General features: G+C 42.4%; 1 long non-coding RNA gene across 14 annotated transcripts in view; it reads left to right on the top strand.

The window, feature by feature from the left end:
- Positions 1 to 19,680, top strand: part of LOC140597724 (uncharacterized) — a 60,056-nt gene extending 40,376 nt beyond the window's left edge. For 9 of the 14 annotated variants that reach the window (XR_011999596.1, XR_011999591.1, XR_011999594.1 and 6 more), the window contains 2 exons: positions 376 to 499; positions 1,360 to 2,781. This is a non-coding gene — a long non-coding RNA (uncharacterized lncRNA). Of the gene's footprint in view, positions 1 to 375; positions 500 to 1,359; positions 2,902 to 9,103 lie in introns of those variants that run through there. The other 5 variants (XR_011999595.1, XR_011999593.1, XR_011999589.1 and 2 more) reach the window with 2 other exon arrangements.
- The last annotated feature ends 1,084 nt before the right edge of the window (positions 19,681 to 20,764 follow it).

Genomic DNA, 20,764 nt, shown 5'->3' with positions numbered 1-20,764 from the left:
TCTTATTGCAGGATAAATCTCTAGGAAAAGTAAAAGGAAAATATTGCCTCAATTAGCCATTAGATACCTAATTAGTAGGCCGATAGTATTGAATAAGTAGCTTTTGCCTAAACTCTGAACCTTAGGAATTGTTATTTGAACCTTCCAGAGCCCCTAACTCTCCTCATCTCTCTTAAAAGAGTCTCACTTTCATAAATGAAACAAGTAACTACAGCTCTTGATAGATTCTGGAAGTAATCTTTCCTGAGAGCAGAAGAATTGATTAGAGGACATTTGAGGCCTCATCAATTTCTAGATTATGAGCTCAAAGTTTTGACCTCCACATAGAATTTCTTTCTTTATTTTTAAAAAGATTTTATTTATTTATTCATATAGACACACAGAATGATGGGCAGAGACACAGGCAGAGGGAGAAGCAGGCTCCATGCAGGGAGCCCTACGTGGCACTGGATCCAGGGTCCCCAGGATCACACCCTGGGCTGAAGGTGGCGCTAAACTGGTGAGCCACTCAGGCTGCCCCTATAATTTCTTTTTTAAAAATATTTATTTATTAGAGAGTGTGTGTTTGTGCACATGCACAAGTGGGAGGAGCAGAGGGAGAGGGAGAGAGAATCCCAAGCAGACTCCTCACTGAGTGCAGAGCCCAACAGGGGGCTCCATTTCAGGATCCAGAGATTGTGACCTGAGCCAGAACCAAGAGTCAGATGCTCAGCCAACTGCACCAACCGGGTGCCCCTATAATTATAATTTCTAATATTAAAAGGGATATTCTCATTTTGGAACACCTCCTTGGTTTAGTTCTATTTTTCTAGGCCAATTCAATACCAGAAAAAATAAAAGATATCCTTTCATTTAAATTGAAAGGAAGTTACTCCTCTAATCAATACATAAATTTGAACTAACTCAGAATCATATCATCATGTTAATAGAAATTCATTTTTGGTTGTACATTTGCCTTAATATTCCATGAATTTATTAATTGTTTCAGTTGCAAGTGGTGAGACAACAAAAAACACCACATAGTACTGGATTTTTATTTGAAAACACCCATTCTTGATAATAGTTGACCCTCATGCTTCCATTGATTCCACCTTAGTCCCTCATTTTCCACCTACTCCTCAGACTGGCATTGCCATCTCTAGTCTCTCCCTTTCTAATCCATGCTGCACACAGTCACCAGACTAATTCTCCACAAGTGGTTCTCAAATGCCAGCATCACTTGGGCACTTACTCAACATGCAAATTCTCAGCCTTACTCTATAGACTGATGGAATCAGTAACTGTGGAGGTGGAGCTTGTTTTCTGACATGCCCTCCAAATGACTCTGTTGCAGTTTCTTTCTTTATTTTTCCGTTGCAGTTTAAAGCTTGTCCTGGAGCACTGCCGTGATAATCCAGTAGCGTGGCATGTTAATCCATGGCCTTCAAAATCCTAGAAGACTAGCTCTAATCTCCTACTCTACAGGTACTCAAGATATTTTTCCTGTTTTTTGCCTTTCTCCCGGTCTCCTTTGTAAGCTTATTCTCCCTAAAATGTCTTTCTGATGATACCCAATAGCTCTTAAAGGTCATGTTGAAACAGCATTGCTCTAATAGTTTCCTTGATCCAATGCGAAGTCTTTTCTCCCTCATCTGTATTCCAAAACCAATTTATACCTCTCATTGCCCATATCCATTTCTTCTTCTTCTATCGTAAAAAAATTTAAAGTAGGCTTCACGCCCAGCCTGGGGCTTGAACTCATGACCCCGAGATCAAGAGCCACATGCTCTACCAACTCAGCCAGCCAGGCATTCCAATTTATTTATTTTATTTATTTTTTTTAGTCTTTATTTTTTCCCAATTTCTTTTTAATATAGTTATTTTTGCATCCTTTTTACTCTGAGCATAAAATGCTTGAAAGTATGGACTAGTTGTGTTCATCTGCGTTGTCGACCATGTTTAAAATTGACACATGTTTCTTTGGTGTTGAGTTTAATAAGTTTTTTATAGATCTTGGAAACTAGCCCTTTATCTGATATGTCATTTGCACCAAAGAAACAAACAATCAAATCATGAAATGGGCAAAAGACATGAACAGAAATCTCACAGAGGAAGACATAGACATGGCCAACACGCACATGATAAAATGCTCTGCATCACTTGCCATCAGGGAAATACAAATCAAAACCACAATGAGATACCACCTCACACCAGTGAGAATGGGGAAAATTAACAAGGCAGGAAACCACAAATGCTGGAGAGGATGCGGAGAAAAGGGAACCCTCTTACACTGTTGGTGGGAAAGTGAACTAGTGCAGCCACTCTGGAAAACTGTGTGGAGGTTCCTCAAAGAGTTAATAATAGACCTTCCCTACGACCCAGCAATTGCACTGTTGGGGATTTACCCCAAGGATACAGATGCAATGAAACGCCGGGATGCCTGCACCCCGATGTTTCTAGCACCAATGTCCACAATAGTCAAACTGTGGAAGGAGCCTCGGTGCCCATCGAAAGATGAATGGATAAAGAAGATGTGGTTTATGTATACAATGGAATATTACTCAGCCATTAGAAATGAAAAATACCCACCATTTGCTTCGACGTGGATGGAACTGGAGGGTATTATGCTGAGTGAAATGGGTCAATCGGAGAAGGACAAACATTATATGTCCTCATTCATTTGGGGAATATGAATAATAGTGAAAGGGAATAGAAGGGAAGGGAGAAGAAATGGGTAGGAAATATCAGAAAGGGAGTCAGAACATGGAAGACTCCTAACTCTGGGAAACGAACTAGGGGTGGTGGAAGGGGAGAAGGGCGGGGGTTGGGGGTGAATGGGTGATGGGCAGTGAGGGGGGCACTTGACGGGATGAGCACTGGGTGTTATTCTGTATGTTAGCAAATTGAACAATAAAAAATAAATTTATTATTAAAAAAATAAAATAAAATTGACACATGGACATGAAACAAACTCAAATATTTAGAAAATAAATATAAAGAGCTGGGTAGTGAATGGCAGAAACAAAATGACTGTGTAAAAAGAAATGTGGTTTTATGACTTTATGGCTCCCTCTTCTGCACCTCTTCAGCACTTTGTCATCCACTTAGTGCTTTATGCATTATGGTTTGAGCTTCTGTTTATTTTCCTTGTGAGATCATGAGTTCCTACAGGGGTAGGAAGCCTGTCTTAATCATCTGAGAGCCTATGATACTGGGCATAGTGCCTGTCATATTAGCTTTGGATTGACCTTTTTTTTTTTTTAAATGAATGAGAACCCTTCAGCTAACATAAAATAATTGGCTTACAAAGTATTTCATGGGAGTGCTCGCTTCGGCAGCACATATACTAAAACAAAGTATTTCATGGTAGTAGTAATGAAGTGCCTAATCCTTTGAGCAGTTTATCTCATTTGATTTTCTCCAAACGGTGTTTGTAAAGTTTAGTGTCCACATGGCAGAAGTAGCCAAGAAAACCAATACAAGAGTGGTTGTCCCCTAAGACTTGGAAGGTTTGATAACTTAAAGGACTATTCTTAGTGTCATATCATGCTCTTTTTTACCCACTATCCTTAAACCTTCTACATTTGCAAGAAGACTCTATTTGCTCAAGAGCATCATTAATAGGGATTAATGACTTACACAGCTCTGGATGCCACAGACAAAGATAAAAATTGAACCTTTATAGCAAAGAACATGGTATCTCTGCATGTATACCTAGAAATACTAAAGAAGCATTTCCTCCTTGACAATGAGGCTGGGGAGATTTTATTTTATAATTAGTGAAATTAGGGGCATTTCTGATATGTTTGCTTAATGTAAACATTTCTAAACATACCACTTAACCATCATTGTATTTTACTTTAAAGATTTTTTTTCCTTAAGTAATCTCTATACCCAGTGTGGGTTTCAAACCCACAACCTCAAGATCCAAAGTCACTTGCTCTATCAACTGAGCCAGCCAGGTACCCCTTAACCATCATTTTAAACATCTATTTGTAATACTGGTGCTAGAATTCCCATTGAAATCCTTAATCTGCTCTCTTGGTAACTTAATAGGTACTTGATAATACTGCTTACATAATTCACCTGCTTAAATATTTAATATTTAAATGTTTAATTTAGATTAAGTTACTAAAAACATTCTGGGTTAATGGCATTCACAATAATGTATGTGTTCTATATTTTCTTGTCCTGTAGGTGACAATTTGAGGTTAATTTTAATTCCTCTCATTTTACTAAACCAACTTTTTCAAACCTTTTCTGTAAAAGCCACATAGTAAACATTTTGGGCTTTGCAGGCCATCTATGGTCTCTGTCATATATTCTTCTCTTTCTCTTCTTTTCTCTTTTACAGCCCTTTAAGAATATAAAAATCATTCTTAACTCATAGGCTGTGTAAAGACAGACCTGAGCATGATTTGATCCATGAGCCATAAACTAAGTATAAATGTAAGCACACGGTATATGAACACTTACAAGACAGGTTCATATGTGCATCCATAATTGCTCAGACCTAATTACCCCTTTTGCTGTATAACTGAAGGGTCTTTTTCTATCTTTGTCTTGTCTATAGAATTAAAAAACTGAAAATGCATATGAGATATTTAATGCTAGAGATGGAATTTTATTGTTAGAAGAAATTGTAGTGATTATCTAATTTGAACCCCATATTTATTTTACAGATAATATAACTAAAAACTCATAATAAGTGATTAATTAACTTACAAATACTGTAGAGATAGCAGGCCTTCAAATGAGTCCTTATGTAATTCAGTCAAATAATTTTCACTGAGAATTCTGAAAAATGAAAAGGTTATTTCTGCATCAAAATGCAAAACAACTACAACTATTTACTACACAGGACTAACTCCCATCTGGGAGGGAAACCTGTGTAATGGTGCCACCTAAATATTCTAATTCTTCTTTAATTTAGGAGTACTGAGCTCTGCGCTGTTTCCACTCAAATCCTTTTTTTTTCTTTATTTCTCTCTCTCTCTCTCTCTCTCTCTCTCTCTTTCTCTCTCTCTCACACACACACACACACACACACGCAGCCATCCACTATCTGAACCAAAATGCATATTTCATGTCTACTCTCTGGATCACAGTCTCTGCTAAAACCCTGGTTTAGATGACAACAATATTGGCAGAACTGACATTTCCTCCTCTCTTTTTCTAAATTCTATGTTGGAAGCCGCATACACAAATAGAGCAGCACTATAGGTAAAGTCATTTGATTTTTTTTCCCCAACCAAAAAAAAAAAAAGTTTTTGAGAACTAAAAAAATGCACATCAAGTGTACATAACATAAATATTCAGTTTAATAATTATAAAGCAAATATTCATGAAACACCACTTGTATCAAGAAAAAGCCCTGCCAGCATCCCAGAAGGCTTCAGTGTGCCCCTTCCAATCACAACCCTCTCTCTGATTCCCCAGAAGTAACCATTATCCTGACTTTAATAATTTCTTTGCCTTTTTTAATTTTTAAAAAAGATTAATTGATGGGAGAGGGGCAGAGGGAGAGAAAGAATCTCCAGCAGACTCCTGGCTGAGTGTGGAGCTCTATCCCATGACCCTGAGATCATGAGCTGAGCCCAGTCAAGAGTTGGACACTTAACTGACTGAACCACCCAGGGACCTCTAATTTCCTTGCTTTTTTAAATGTAGTTTTACCTATCATATGTCAGCCGTAAACAACATAATTTAGTTTTGTCACTTCTTGAACTTTATATAAATGGAATCACAGGTATTATTTTCTATGTTGCTTCTTTCACTCAATATTATCTTATAAATTCATTATGTTGTTGCATGTAGCTGAGGTTGGTTCATTTCAATACCTAGTATTGCATGTCTAGCTACATGTGGCTACTGAATACTTGGGAGTGGCTAGGGTGACTGAGGAGCTGAATTTTTAATTTAATTAATTTTATTTACTTTAAAATACAAATGAAAAAACTGATACTCAACAGTTATTAGAAAATGTTTAAATATGTTTGCAACAATGTAGGTATGTGATATCACTTTTTCAACTGTAATTTTTATGAAATCTAAATACAGATCAAGTATTCTTGATAAAAGATTAGCAATCAAATTGAGATTTCAAAGAGTTACTATGGAAAAAAGAACATAAACTCTCAATAATTTTTATACTGATTACATGTAGAAATGATATTGGATATTTTGAAGACAGTATAAAACGTAGACTATCTTACTAATAATGGGTATAATAATTATATGTCAAAATAATATTTTGGATATAAGAGCTAAACAAAATATATTAACATTTATGTCATCTCTTTCTTTTTACTTTTAATTTTTAAGTGGCTATCAGAAAATTTGAGATTATTTATGTGGCTTTATGGTTCAAACAAATAGTGTTCCATTTTATGACTATACCACACTTTACTCATTCTACTGTTGGCAGATATCATCCAATATATATATATATATATATATAGAAACAAAGGTTAAAATCCTGCCCCAGGAGAGCAGTGATCCATAGTTAGGAACCTCTGCTTACAAGGTATAACCCTCAAGCTGAACCAGACAACTGCAGGACTTACCACATTCGTGTTCTAGTATATAAATTCCCAAACACATGCTTTTTAAAAATTAATTTTTTAATTTCAATTCATTTTTTAAAAATATGTAATATATATTCACATGGCCCAAAATTCCAAAGGTGTATAGTACACAACGCAAAGTTTTTCTCCTACCCTTGTCCTCAGCCCACCCATTCCCCTCCATTCCCTAAAGAAAACTAACGTTATTTATTTCTTGTGACAATTATTTTCAGTTTTCTTATAAGTTTGGGAAATAAAATCTCCCAGTCAGACACTATCATGGAGAAATATAAACTACACATAGTATTTAAGAAATTCACAAAATAAAAAACAAATGCCTAGTTCTAGCATTTCTCCCTTACCAATAAGATATCAGACTGAGGGGCGAAATCTACTTTAGAGGGATCATAATCCCTACTTTTAGACTGCTATGATTACTATGTCTTTTATTGTTAATTCAGGAGTCATTTGTGACTTCTCTCCTTAAGTTGCACTAATGATATGACACAAAACTCTCATTAAAACACCTGTTAATTGCTTTGATTGTAATATTTTTTTCTAAAAACACTTGTGTCTACATTGACTTTTTCTACAGATCAATTTTTTAAAAAGATAACAGAAAATTGGCAAAGGACAGAAAATTCACTCAAGAAATACAAATGTTCAGTAAACAAAGGTATTTAAATTTACAAGTAATCAGAAAACTTCAAATTCACATGGGACCCCTTTTATTCACCCATCAGATCAGCCAAGAAATGGAGAATATCCAGTAGTGGGTGGTATGAGGATGTGAATGCTGTCATGGTCTATGGGTTGGAGTTTAAGTTGGCACAACTTTTTTGAGGGCAATTAAAATTTTACATCTACGTAGTCTTTAGTCAAACAATTCCATTTCTAGATATCTATTCTACAGAAATACCTGCCCACATACACAAAGATGCATGGTTGAGGCAGTTCACTACAGCAGCGCATGTGACAAGAAAATGGGACACAGTCTAAACATTCATCAATAGGAGAATTACTATATACATTCATACTTCGAATATATTACACAGGCATATACATGAATGGGGTAACCCCCTATCTATGTACTAAAAGAAATCTAAGACATAAGATAAAAGAATCAAAATAAGCATAAGCATAAGCAAAAGAATCAAGTTGTAGGAAGTTATCATTTATGTAAAAACAAAAAACAAAAACAAGGTAAGAAAATCCCACAACAAACCTATTTTGTTGTCTATAAATATGTATGTAGACAAATGCATGGAAAAAGATCTGGAAGGATATATACTAAATCCAGAGTAGTGGCTATCAGTGGTAGGGGATCAGAACACAAAGAAGATGTTCACTTTATCTATTCATTCATTTTTATATATTGAGGATATCATCATGTATTCCTATATAATGGAAAATAAGTTTAGATTGACTCTAAATTTTAAAGAGAGCCCGTCAAATTCAATTTTCAAGATAAACATAGAATTGCCATCAAAAGAGTTTGATTTGGGATATGTAGGGGGAAATACCTTTCCTCCAAGATACTGACTTCAAAATTCTTGACTAAGAAGGATCTTAGGTTGCAGTTTTTTGTATTAATATTTGGAGAAAATATACTCACAATTTCTCAGTCCAACGGTATGGCTTCCATGTATTTTCCTCAATGTAAGAAATAGAGTTTCCTTGGAAATTTCTGTGAAGAAACACAGTTCAGATCCTTGATTAGTTAGGAAAAGAAGGAACAGAATAAGTAAAAGAATCATTGGCAACCTTGGGGGAATATTCAAAATGCAGAAAATACCAGCTTCTTAATATCCATAGCTATCAGCATCCCAGTTTGCACAATTAATAAGGAAATGTGGGGCCATTGGTGTAAACAAGCCATCTCCTTAGAACCGGAACTTCCTATCTGTCTAATTTCTTGGATAGATAATGCCAGTTAATTACTTTATGAATATAGGTATTTTTCTCCAAATCACCTCTATGTGTCTAAAATGGTTCTTTCTGTAAATCAATGAGAAAATAATTCAACAGAAAAATGGCAAAAAAAGTATCAAACAAAGGTAAAGAAAACAAAGGTAAAGAAATCCTATGCCAGCAAACAGAGGTAAAGAAATCCTATGCCAGGAACACCAAAGCTTTGGCCCAGTGACTCCTTTTGAAATCCCTCCAGCTGTTAGGAGACGTTAGAAATGAGAGGAACTAATATGGAGAGATTTCTTAGACATGTTACATAGGGAAAAGCAACAAATCACTGAGGAGGAATAAAAAGTATTACCTGATTAGGGGAAAAATTGCAAAGGAAAGTGATGGGAAGGACAGACACCAAAATGGTAACAGGAGTTATCTTATGGGTGGTAGGGGGGGTCTGGTGAGATTTTCACATTTTATCCTATATGCTTGTGACATTAAAAAAAATGAGAATGTATCCATGAATTGCAAGTATTTCAAAGAAGCTATGAAATGCCTGAGTTCAGTTTTAATCACTAATTCCGTATATGACTGAATCTTACCTTTAACTTATCTTCTTCCCTCAGCAACAACTTACCTATTCATTTTTTAAGGTGTTATTTATTCATGAGAGACAGAGAGAGAGAGAGAGAGAGAGAGAGAGCGGCAGAGACACAGGCAGAGGGAGAAGCAGGCTCCAGGCAGGGAGCCCGACGCGGGACTCAATCCCTGGACTCCAGGATCACGCCCCGGAACGAAGGCAGGCACCAAACCGCTGAGCCACCCAGGAATCCCCCCCTATTCCGTTTACATACACATTTTTTTTCAGAGGAGCCAGAAATAAGGCCAAACAGATAGCCATCTGCCCATCTGCCTAGTGGCCATTTCCAGTCAACCAAAAAGCCTTCTGGTTGCTTTATGTTCCCTGATAAAAGATGCCTAAACCTGAATTTATCTCCCTCCACCTGGCTGTCCTTCCCAACTGCTGTATTTCCACCTGCTCATCTGGGACAGAAATTTCTGAGGGTTATAGTTGACTTTTCTCTTTTCTGGATGCACCCTACCCACTACTCCCCTCAGCAGTTATGCAGTCTTGTTGCTTCTTCCTCTGGGGTGCTCTCAGGATTTCTTTCTACTCCTATCACAGTCATTCTGATCTGGCCCCTTGTCACTTTACTCCCAGCTTTTGCTAGACCATTCTTTCTGGTTTCCCTGGATCAAGCTTTCCTCTTTAGATCTCTGTACATAGGGAATAGAAAACAATCCTCTTGTTCTGGTGATCCATATGTCTTTCTGGAAAACTTTCAATGACTCTCTATATCTCAGCATAACTTTCAAACCCTTCTAGCTGATAGTGAAGGGTTTTCATAATTGTATCTTTCACTGTTTCCTAAGCTTATGCTTTTTTTCAGATTTTATTTATTTATTCATGAGAGACACACAGAGAGAAAGGCAGAGGGTGAAGCAGGCTCCATGCAGGGAGCCCGATGTGGGACTCAATCCCGGGTCTCCAGGATCACACCTTGGTCTGAACGCGGCGTTAAATCGCTGAGCCACTGGGGCTGCCCTCCTAAGCTAATTCTTAATTCCTGATCATTCTTGCAGCTGTGCCTTTGCTTAGACTATACTCCCTATTCTTGCTGTATTTAACAAATCATAGCCACTCTAAATCTCAGCTAAGTTTTAGCTCATCCATGCCGCTTTCTCTGACCCCTACACTCCATTGATTACAGATTCTGGTGACTTATAGCACCTATAGTCTGTACTTAATCATAGGTCACCTGTCTTTCTATGCCTATTTCCTTTCTTCCCACCTATTATTTCATATTCTAAAGACAATGCCATACTTGCATGGCTGCCACAGTACTGAGTCCTGGGCTGGGCACAAAATGGGGGCTGTAAATAGAAAACCAAGGGACAAAGATGAGTTCTAAACATAGCTGAGGAATCAAATAAGAGCTAACACTCACATATATGCGAGGCACTGAAAACGTGCTTTATATGTATTAACTCACCAAATCTCACAATAATCCCACAAGGTAGTAACTATTACCCCATTTTATAGATAAGGAAATTGAATCAAAAGCTAATAAGTGATAGAACTCAATTCAAACCCGGCAGTCTAATTCCAGAATCTCTACTCTTAACCACATTTTTGTGTATCACCAAGGAGATGGAAGAGGGACATGTTGCTATAAAGATGGGAGAGTAGAGGTTAAGGGATGAAATCATGGGGCTAAAAAAACTGGATAAAGAATAAGGACAATTACAAGTAAACGAGTGCAGATGAGAGAACCACAGCAAACAGGAAAATGAAGATAATGACAGTTGACAAAGAAAAGGTAAAAAGAGAGAGTCAGTCAACATGGTTGGGGAGATGACAAAGCCCCAGGAAGACCTCAAAGAAAGGCTGCTGTGTCAAGCAGGAGGCAGGGAACAAATGAGAAAAGGCAATTCTTACAAAATGGTGAAGGTGTTGTTGTCCATGTTGGGCTCTGGCACAGGCACTCTGCGGAGCCTCTGCTTTGGGCTGAAACCAGTACACGACAGCATCTCATCTTTGCAGGTACAGAGCTCACATATGTTGACGTTTGTGGTAACGTTCTGTTCTGGCTGCTCAGTTAAAGTTGTATATGCCTTTTCTGGGAAGTATTCTGCAAAATGCACCCCAGAGTTCTGAGTCGTTGTGGGGAGAACCGACTCAGATGACTCTTTTTGGTGACTTACAGTAATTTCCAAGTCCATAGGAGGAACAGTGACTTCAGTCAGGTTTGGCTGTTGACTCTGAACACTCTCTGAATGTGCAAGTGTCACCTGAAGGTCCGCTGGAGAAGGAGCTGTAGTCTTCGTGGTTGCAGCATGTTTAGCCTCTGTAATAGGTTCTGGAGTAATGGTAAGCCCCAAGCCCACATGATGAAATGTGATGCTGGGTGATTCTGGATGCTGGCCTTCACCCTTACTTGGAGTTGGAATCATCACTTCCTGATGAAATGGATATTGAACTACAACCTCCTTAGGTGGCTCTGGAGGCTGAGTTGGGGTCTCTTGCATGGCTGGAGAAGGTTCAACTTCCATATTGGATCCTGCAGTTACAGTAATTTCCAGGTCCATAGGTGGAACAGTGACTTCAGTCAGATTTGGATGTTGATTCTGAATCTGCTCTAGATGCGCAAGCGTCATCTCAAGGTCCTTTGGAGGGGGAGTTGTAGTCTTGGTGGTTGTAGAACGCTCAACCTGGGTAGTAGGTTCTGGAGTTATGGTACGTCCCATGTCTACAGTATGAACTGTGACACTGTGTAAAGTTAGATACGGAGCCTGATCCTGACCTAGGGTTGGAGCTGTCCGCTTCTGATGGAATGGATATTGGACTACAACCTCCTTAGGTGGCTCTGGAGGTTGAGTTGGGGTCTCTTGCATGGTTGGAGAAGGTTTGGTCTCTGTAGTAGGTTCTGGAGTAATGGTAAGCCCCAAGTCCAAAGGTTTAACTGTGCCTTTATTTAAGGTTGAGTGCTGAACCTGAACCTGCTCTGGGGGTGGAAATGTCACCTCAAGGTCCTTTGGAGGAGCTGTAGTCTGATGCAGAGTTGTAGACTGTTCAACCTCTGTAGTGGGTTTTGGAGTTATGGTAAGCTCCGGGGTCAAAGGTTGTGTTGTCACATTTGGTGACCACAGGTGCTGAGCTTGATCCTGAGCTGACGTTGGAACTGCTGCCTCTTGATATATGGAAGGTTGAGCTACAAGTTCCTTAGGCAGCTCTAGACGCATGGCTGGAGAAGGTTCAATCTCTGTAGTGGATTCTGGAGTTATGGTAAGTTCCAGGTCCAAAGGTTGACCTGTGACGTTAGTCAAGTTTGCACGGTAAGACAGAACCTGCTCGAGATGTGCAAATGTCACCTCCAGGTCTTTTGGAGGAGCTGTAGTCTTTTTCAGGGCTGTAGAATGTTCAACTTCTGTAGTGGGTTCTGGACTTACAGTAAGCCCCAGGTCCAAAGGCTGAACTGTGACTTCAGTCAAGATTGGATGCTGAGCTTGAACCTGCTCTTGATGTGCAAATGTCACTTCCAGGTCCTTTGGAGGAGCAGTTGTTTTTTTCACGGTTGTAGAATGTTCAACTTTCGTGGGGGGTTCTGGAGTTATGGTAAGCTCCAAGTCCAAAGGATGAACCGTTACATTGGGTAGCAATAGATGCCGAGCTTGATCCTGACCTGGAGTTGGAACTGTCACCTCCCTATACATGGGAGGCTGAACTACAAACTCCTCAGGTGGCTCTAAAGGAGGACCTGGAGTCTCTTGCATGGTTGAAGTTTCAACCTCTGTAATGGGTTCTGGTGTTATGGTAAGCTCCAGATCTAAAGGTTGAACTGTGACTTCAGACATATTTGGACTCTGAGCCTCAACATGTTCTGGATGTAGAAGTGTCACCTCTGGATCCTCTGGAGGAGCTAGAGTCTGCTGCAGGGTTGTAGAAGGCTCTGGAGGTACAGTAAGCTCCAGGTCAACAGGTTTAGCAGTGACAGTGGGCAAGCCTGAATGCTGAGCTTGATCTTGTCCTTGAGGTGGAACTGTCATCTCCTTATGGACTGGAAGTTGTGGTTCAACCTCCTTAGATGGCTCTGGAGGCTGAGCTGGAGAAGGTTCTGACTCTTGATGGGGCTCTGGGGACTGAGTTGAAGCCTGCTGCAGAATTGGAAATGACTCTAGCTTCTCAGGGAGCTCTGAAGGCTGAGTCTGAGCCACCTCTTGGGCTGGAGAAAGTTCTACCTCCTTAAGGGGCTCTAGAGGTAGAGATGGAGCTTCTTGCAGGACTGGAGAGGATTCCACCTTCTCAGGAAACTGTAAAAGCTGAGAAGGGGTCTCTTGTGAGACTGGAAGAGGTTCCACTTTGTCAGCAAGTTCTAAAGACTGGGCTGGGGATTCCTGTTGTGTGGGAGAAGGCTCTGCCTCCTGAGGGGGCTCAGGAGATATTGCTGGGACCTGCTGGGGAACAGGAGACTGAGCTGGAACCTCTGGTTGGGTTGGAGGTTTGACGTCTTCAGTGGGCCTTGGAGAATGTGCTGAGACTGCATACTCATTTGCAGATGGTTCAATCTCCTTAGGGGGCTCTGATGTCTCATCTGGGACCTCCTGTTGGGCTGAAGTAGGTTCCATCTCCTTAGGAGGGTCTTGAGTCTGAACTACGAGTTCTTGTTGGCGTGGAAGAAATTCATCTTCAGGGGTCTCTGGAGACTGGAAATGAAGCTTGGAATGGGCTGGAGAAAATCCAACCGGCTCAGGGGGAACTGGAGCTTGAGCAGGGGCCTCCTGATGCCCTGGAGAATGTTCAAACTTAGTGGGCACTGGAGTTATGAAAACCTCCAGATCTACACGTTTTACTGTGATATTGGGCAACATTGGATGCTGAGCTTCACCAGGACCTAGAGATGAGAATGTCACCTCATGATGTACAGGAGGCTGAGTTACAATATCTGTAGAGGACTCTGGAGGCTGAGCCTGGTGCTCAGGCTGGACTGGAGAAGGTTCTACACCTACAACAGGCATCTGAGGCAGAGATGAGCTCCACTGCTGGCTTGGAGAAAGTTCAGTTTCCTCAGGAAGATCTCCAGTCTGTGTTGGGACTCCCTGCTGGACTGGAGAAGGTTCAACATTTTCAGCAGGGGCTGGATGTTGTTCTGGAAACTCCTGCTGGATTGCAGAAGGTTCCAACTGTTCCGGGGATATGGCAGACTGAGCTGAGGCCTGCTGGGGTAGAGATGTTTCAACTTCATTAGTGGACTCTGGAGTTATGATGAGTGCCAGATCCACAGGTTTAACAGGGACTTTGGGGAAGAGTAAAAGCTCAGCTTGACTCTGACCTAGAGGAGAAACTGTTACCACATGATGCTCTGGAGAGTGAGCTGGGACCTCCTGCTGGGTTGGAGAAGGTTCAACCTCACCAGAAGGTTCTGGATGCTGAGCTGTGGCTTCTTGCTGAGTGGCAGAAGAGTTAACTTCCTCATAGGTCTGTAGATGCTGACTTGGGGCTTCCTGATGGGTTGCAGAAGGTTTAACCTCCCCTAGGGGATTTGGAGGTTGAACTGTGGCCTCTGACTGGGCCGGAACAGGTTCAATGCCCTCAAGGGACTCTGGATACTTAGCTGGGGCCTCTGTTTGGGTTGGAGAAGGCTCACCCACCTCTGGGGTCTGAGGGTGCTGAGTTGGGGACTCCCCCTGGGTTAGAGGAGGTTTGATCCCCTCGGAGGCCTGTGGGTGCTGAGCTGGGGCTTCTTGTTGGATTGGAGAAGGTGCAACCTCCTCAGAGGTCTGTGGATGCTGACCCTGGCTTTCCTCCTGGGTTAAAGATTCACTATTCTCAGACATCTGTGGAAATTGAGTGGGAGCCTCTTCCTGAGCTGGAGATGGTTCTCCCTCCTCGGAGGTCTGTAGACACTGGGTTGGGGCCTCCTGCTGGGTTGAAGAAGGTTTAGCTTTCTCAGGAGTCTGTGCATGATGACCCTGGCTCTCCTCCTGTATTGAGGAAGGTTCACCCTCCTCAGGGATTTGTGGAAGCTCAGCAGGGGCCTCCTGCTGGGGTGGAGAAGGTTCCTTCTCTTCCTGAGTCCTTGGAAGTTGAGCCAGGGCCTCCTCCTGGGTTGAAGGTGATTCACCCTCCTCAGGGGCCTGTGAATCCGGAGCCAAGGTGTCCTGTTGGTTTCTGGAAGGTTTAACCTCTCCAGGGGTCTGAACAGGGGTCTCCTGCTGTGTTGGAGGTTTCTCCTGTGTGGGAGATTCTGGGGACTCAGTTGGAGTCTCCTGTTGAAATGGCAAAAGTTCAATTTCCTCAGGGGACTGTGGAGGCAGAGTTGGGGCTTCATGCTGGGTTGCAAAAGGTTCCACATTAAGGGGCACAGAGGGCTGAGTGACAGACTCATGCTGAACTGGCAAAGGTCCCACCTCAGTAGTGGGTTCTGGTGTTACAGTAACCTGCACGTCTGCAGCTTTAACAATGATATTGGGCAGATTTAAATGTTGAACCTGATGGTGACCTGGAGGTGCAACTGTCACCTCATGATGCTCTAGAGGTTGAGCTGGGTGCTCCTGCTGGGTTGGAATAGGTTCCACCTCCCCCAAAGACTGCTCTGGTAGCTGAGGTGGTTGTTCTTGAAGGATTGCAGAAGCTTCTATGTCCCCTGGAGATTGACCTGGGGTCTCCTGCTCGGTTGAAGATTCTCCCTCATTAGGGAGCTGTGCAGGTTCAGCTGGGGCCTCCTGTGTGAGTAGAGTAGGCCCAGCCTCCTCAGGGAGCTCTACAGCCTGTTCTGGGGCCCCCTGTGTGACTAGAGTAGGCCCAGTCCCCTCAGGGAGCTCTACAGGCTGAGCTGGGACCTCCTGTGGGACTGGAGAAGGCTCAGCCTTCTCGGGGTGCTGTGGAGGCTGAGTCACAGTTACAGTAAGTGCCAAATATACAGGTTTAACAGCGACATTGTGTAATTTTGGCCGCTGAGCTTCATTCTGACTCAGAGATGGCACATTTACCTCTTGAGGTGGTACCTCCTCCTCTGGTGGCTGAGCTGGGGCCTCCTGAGGGGTTGAAGGTTCTACTTCCTCAGGTGCCTCTGTAGGTTGAGCTGAGGCTTCCTGTTGGACTTCAGGGGTACTTGAAGGTTCAGCTGGGGCCTCCTGTGGGCCTACAGAATGTCCAGCTTCCTTAAGGATCTCTGGAGGCTGAGATAGAGTGTCCTGAAGAAGTGGAGGTGTTTCTGTCTCTTCAGGGGACTCTGGATGCTTGGCCTGGGCCTCCACCCCAGGCAGAAAAGGTTCAGTTTCCTCTACAGTGGACTGGAGAGGTCCCGCAGGGGTCTCCTGCAGGAGTGAAGAAATTTCAAGCTCCTCAGGGAGCTTTGGGGGTTGATCTGGTCCCCCTGGGAAATCCATTGGTCGGTTTTCCTCAGGATATATGATATCCGTACCAGAATCTGAATAATCGTCCTGCAGTTGTTCTAGGAGCTCTTTATTTGCAAATTGGTTTGGAGTTCCAATAAGAACTTTGGCAAGCCTTCGATGCTGAACTAGATCTTTGTCCAGGTTTGGGGATGAAACAAAAAACTTTCTTTGGTTTAAACTCTGACTGTCCAGAGGTGGAGTAAGTACTTCCAATGACTGGTGATCCTCTGGCTCATCTCCAGTTTTCATCTTACTTTTGAGTGGAGGAGGCAGAACTATGGCCTGATTCTCATCACCTAACATTGGAACCACTTCTAACAGCCTCTCGGGCAGGGTTGGCTTGTCATTCAGATACTGATCTGTGTCTGGGGGCAGCTCACCATTTGAATCCGTGTCCAGGAATGGAACCAAAGTCTCAGTCAACTGCTTAGGCGGGGCCGATATCTGGGCTGGAGCAGAGGACTTCAAGTTATTAAAGCCCCCCGGCTCTGCGGGGGGGGTAAGTTCCTGGAGTGATTCATGCGGGAGGTCAGAAGAGTGGGAAGACCAGGGTTCCGGGGATCTCCGATGGATGGAGGTCCGACGGGCCCACTCCGGAATGGGAGCTGCCTGGCCCAACAACCACAATGGTTGCCAGGTATAGAGAAGTAATAACACGCAGAAGCAAAGCCGGGACATAATACTAGGAGACTCTGGGGAGCAGAGACCCAAGCCAGTGGGGCGCTCGGTCTCGCCAGAGAAACCGAAATGTTCAGGGAGCCTGGCGACGCCCCCATTGTTAGCAACTGCGCGCCCCTCCCCCGCCTACGTCCCACCCCTTATTTATGACACCTTTAGTAGCTTGGCACAGCTGGGGTGCGGCTGGCCCTGAGGCCCCTCCTTCAAGCCTTTTCCCCAGAATCCCCAGGCCAAGCCTCCCTTCCCCTGCAAAGGCCACCACTACCTCCCGCTGAGCTAAGGGGAAGCATTTGGGCTGCTGGAGTCTGTATGGACCCAGACTCCAGCGCTCTGAGGTGTAAGGGTCGGGGTGTGGAGCAGTTTCCCAAGGAAGCAGAAGACCTGGCGTCCCGGGAGATTCAAAATGCTAGTCCAATTCTGGCGGATCGAACTTGTCCTCTTCAGAGCTTAAATCCCAGACACATTCCTCCTCCCCCTGGCTATACTGTTTCTAAGAAAAGAGGCTGACGTGAAGAATAAGCGCGGGGACAGTGGGGAGGGGCGCGCACTTTACAGTTACTCTGAAATGCTGCCATTTCCCCTAAGTTCTCAATAGGCACGTCTGATTTTTAATTCACTACTGTGTTAGGAGGAGGCCACCTACCACTGAATCAGTGATGGCTCCAAATTCCTGTGGGAGGGGCTTGGGGGCATGGGGTAGGGGAGAGGTGAGCAATTCATTCTGGGAATGAGAGTCTGAAACCAAGGGACTAGCCCTCAGCTTACATTAGTATGGAAAACTTCCCCGTCCCACCTACACTCAACACACCTGTCAATCTAGAACAAGTACCACCATTTCTCAGAGGTCTGCCCCGTGTGCACGCCTGGAGAAGGCACTTAAAATGTTGAGGTCAGCGTGTTAAACTTTCTGGAAACACTGTAACTAGCACCCCGTTTACTTCCTTCACTGTCCTTTCTATAATCTGTTTCATTTTGGTCCGTGTTTATGGTCTGGCACAAGCTCTGGAGGACGTAGGGTTTTGTTTTGTTTTGTTTTTAAGGATTTATCTATTCAGAGAGACAGAGGCAGAGATACAGGCTGAGGGAGAAGCAGGCTCCATGCAGGGAGCACTACCCAGGACTCCATCCAGGGTCTCCAGGATCACACCCTGGGCTGCATGCAGGCTGCACTAACCTGCTGGGCCACCAGGGCTGTAGGAGAGAACGGATTTTATCCTATTCCCAGTGTCTAGCACATAGTAATGGTTTTAAATGGAACTAATTCCAAAACTGCTCTTATTTAGGAATGGATCTGTTGTTAGAGTCAGGTTTCTGAAATCTATAGCATCAGTACTGAATCTCTTTCTCTCACAGTTCACAGGAAGCTAGACTTCTTAAAGTGTAAACTTGGATAAGTCTGAAATTTCCTTGACTGGCTTGATTTAAATTGAATTAGAAGAATTTTTGCACAGACAAATCTTCAAATACTTTTTCAGAAAGTAACCATCTTTTCTTTCTCTACTCTCTTCCCTTCAAAACAAATGTTGCAACTTCGGAGTTAGTTAAATAATCAGAATATAGCCCCAAATTAAGGTCTTAATGACATGAAACACATTCTTTGCTCCTTTTATTTTTTTTTAACATTCAATATATAGAACATTGGCATTTTATTTTAGAAATTACTTTGTCAACTTAATTCCTAATTCAGCATTAGGGTTGCAGAAAAGTTCTTCAACAAAATATTTCATACAAGATGTGTATGTGATACTGATATCTGGGTAATATACCTTATTTGAAAGACAATTAAAAATATATTTTATTTATTCATGAGAGCACACAGGGAGAAGCAGAGACATAGGCAGAGGGAAAAGCAGGCTCCCTGAGGGGAGCTTGATGTGGGACTCCATCTCAGGATCCTGGGATCAGGCCCCAAACCCAAGGCAGATGCTCAACCACTGAGTCACTCAGGTGTCCCAATGCACATAAAGGTTTGCAACTGCTGTACCATTATCTCACTTAACTCCATAGTTACTTTGTTCCCAAGTCCCTGAGATTCTGTTTGAGGGGAGCTCTAAAAGGCTGTGTCCTCTTCTATGTCCACAATTCTAGGAGCACTCTGATGCAATTGGCTCTCCAAATTTCAAATAAGGGGTCAGAGCCAAGGGCCAAGGCTTCAAGAAAAGCCCCAGAAATTCCCTGCACTCAAAGCAGTTTCAGAGTTTCACATTTCCCAAAAGATGACAGAGCTAAGTATAGTCTTCCAAATCCTGTCAGTTGCTTTAAATTATGGTTATAGTGGCTGTGGAACCCTTGAGCTTGAATAACCGGGTGCTTGAATTAAATCATGGAGCTCCTCTTGGTTTCTGGCATCTGTAATCTCTTCACAGGGTCTGTATTCCACAGCTATTTTACCACTTTCTGTAATAAAGTTAAAGAGGATCAATTCAGAGTTTTTGTTGTTCGAAAATGTGCTGTACTGGGTGTTATGCTATATGTTGGCAAATTGAACTCCAATAAAAAAATAAAAATAAAATTTGCTGTATACAATAATAGAACCCATCATTAGACATTCTTTTGAAATTTAAAAGCAGAAAATAAAAGCATTTTCCTAGAAGTTTTCTCATCTCACACTTCTGTTTTTATCATAACAATTTTTTAAAGAGTTTATTTGAGAGAGAGAGAGAGAGAGAGATCAAGCGCGACAGCAGGGCGGAGGGGCAGAGGGAGAGATAAAAGCAGACTCCCCACTGAACAAGGGAGTCTGACTGTGGGGCTTGATCCCAGGACCCTGGGATCATGACCTGAACCAAAGGCAGACACTTAACTCACTGAGCCACCAAGGCACTCCTCCATCTCAGTTTTTAAAAAGATGTGTGTGTGTGTGTGTGTGTGTGTGTGTGTGAGAGAGAGAGAGAGAGAGAGAGAGAGAGAATGTATGTGAAGGCACTGGTAGGGGGAGGGGCAGAAGGAGAGGGAGAGAATCCCAAGCAGATTCCCTGCTAAGTGTGGAAACCCCAATTCAGGGCTGGATCTAGGACCCTGAGATCATGACCTAAGCCAAAATCAAAGGTCCAATGTTGGACGCATCTAGCCACCCATAAATCCATCTCATTTACTGAGAAACCAATCACACTTTAAAAATCACTATGCTGCACCGTATGCTTGAATATCTGATAGCTCTATTCTCTCTCATTACCCTTCCTTTTTTTTATACTAAAGATTCCGGTATATCCTTAGATTTTTTTTCCAGAATACATTTAAAAGCAGTTTGTCCAGATCCCCTCCCCAAAGCATATCTTCCCCGCCCACCAAAACATGTCTCTATTTACCTATCATCTATCTACCTACAAAGATACAGATAGATATGCAGATACAGACATAAATGTACATTATCTTCAAGAGATTTCTAGATGTTACCTAATTCAACACCAATCTTGAGGCTGGATTAAGTATCTTTCTAAATCTGTGACCCTGTCTCTCATAATAACTATTTTTAAGGGTATAGTTCAGTGGCATTAAGTACATTCACATTGTTGTGCAACCATTTCCAGAACATTTTTCTTTTCATGTGCCCAAACTGAGACTCTGTGTCCATTCGACAGTAACTCCCCATCCCACCCACAGCCCAGCCCCTGGCAACCACCATTCTTCTATTCTGGAAGCCTTTTGAGATGATCCCTTCCCTGCTGCTTTCATCC

This window comes from Vulpes vulpes, chromosome 2, assembly GCF_048418805.1.
Source record: "Vulpes vulpes isolate BD-2025 chromosome 2, VulVul3, whole genome shotgun sequence".
In the NCBI taxonomy this organism is placed as follows: domain Eukaryota; kingdom Metazoa; phylum Chordata; class Mammalia; order Carnivora; family Canidae; genus Vulpes; species Vulpes vulpes.
This window is presented reverse-complemented; position numbering and strand designations above follow the sequence as displayed.